This window comes from Asterias amurensis, chromosome 11 (genome assembly GCF_032118995.1).
Source record: "Asterias amurensis chromosome 11, ASM3211899v1".
NCBI classification, from domain to species: Eukaryota; Metazoa; Echinodermata; class Asteroidea; order Forcipulatida; family Asteriidae; genus Asterias; species Asterias amurensis.
In genome coordinates this window covers 14,315,138-14,316,646 of record NC_092658.1, presented here as the reverse complement: position 1 = coordinate 14,316,646, position 1,509 = coordinate 14,315,138, and the positions used below count along the sequence as shown (strand labels likewise).

The following is a 1,509-nucleotide window of genomic DNA, read 5'->3' as shown; positions in this document are numbered from 1 at the left end:
CAGCGCCACCACGGGACTTGTATCAGCAACAAGCAGCGTAGAGTAAAGCTGCGCGCTGTGCATGTGGCGATAGAAAAGACTAGCCAATCGAATCGGCAGTCGTAATGTGTGGTTGACTGACTGATGTCCTTTAGTCTTAGTGCAAGACGTTGGTAATTTTACCAAACAAATACTGTGTATTTTCACAGTACGTCGCGATTGTTCCACCAAGTGAGGGCGTTTTTAAAACCACGTACCTTGTCCCTTTTCGAAACCACCTTTTCAACTTCAGGCTCCACCCTCGCGCTGTTCACGTGGTCACCTGACTTGTCACATGAACAAAACGAAATTAGTTTTGACCCCAACTCAGAATTGTCCCAACTGTAGTTGGACTGGTTCCAGCTTGAGTGTTTCAGTTGGGCGTAATAAACTAGTCTTGTGGGAAGACCTTCTCACGTTGATTTGTTACAATTTTCTAAACGTGGAGGGCGCTATCACTCACGACTCGCTCTCTCGACACGATATCCACACGTGTTGTGAACAGCGGATTTTTGTTAGCGCCCTCCACGTTAGGGAAATTGTGACGAATAAACACACAAGATGCTCTTCAATCAAGACTAGTTGGTTACAGATCTCTTAAACCGAGCTGCAGTTGGGCCGTCCCAACATGGAACACTCAAGTTGGAACGAGGGCTGCGGTGCTGAGCTCTCCATATGTGTGGTTCAAGATATTGTGTCAATGTCATGATGTCATGACTGTTAATCTGTCAGCGTCAAACCTTTTGGACAGGTAAGGATATCATTTCACTATTGCTCCATGATTTGACCTAAAACAAGGGAGATAAAGTGGTGGCCGGATCATGGTGAAAGTCTGCATTGAATTGATAATGATGATTGGCCTTCTTGAATCTTGTTATTCGTCGGTCGCACCACGAACTGACCTAACTCAACTGACACAAAATCACACATTTTCGCAAATTTGTTTTAAAACAAATTGTTGACAAACTCAATGCTGTTAGCATTATCAGCAAGTTTCAGTGCCTAATATGTAATAGTTTGGTAATTACACTAATTAGTATAAACGACGCATCGCTGGACTTGCCATTGTGTCTTTTCTCAAAGTGACCTATCTAGATACGTCGCTTTACCAATAGTTAAACTATGCGCTACAGCGCTCGCGATTATGGCGCGCATGCAAATTTTCGCACCACGAAGTGACCTAACTGGGGAGCGTAGTATTTTCACAAAGTGACCGATCTCGATAGGTCTCTATTACGCATTGGTTTGTACACGGCGCGCTGCAGGCAAAAATGAAATTTTCAATTTCACAAAGTGACCCATCTGTTTAGGAATTAATTACTTATTAAAATAGTTTTAGGGATTAAAACACATTGATAGTTCTGTATGAATAAAGTATTCAGCTTTGTTTTCGTCATAAAATAATACAATAAAGTTGGTAAGCAGACTCCGAAACAGCAGTTTCAAAAGTAGTGCAACTTCAATCGTGATTTTCTCTGAACACGTTAAAAC

General features: G+C 42.1%; 1 long non-coding RNA gene across 1 annotated transcript in view; it reads left to right on the top strand.

Moving 5' to 3' along the window:
• The first annotated feature begins 641 nt into the window (after positions 1-641).
• The window catches only part of LOC139943688 (uncharacterized), a 46,773-nt gene continuing 45,905 nt past the window's right edge, over positions 642-1,509 (top strand). The window contains exon 1 of the long non-coding RNA XR_011786879.1: positions 642-769. This is a non-coding gene — a long non-coding RNA (uncharacterized lncRNA). The remainder of the gene's footprint in view (positions 770-1,509) is intronic.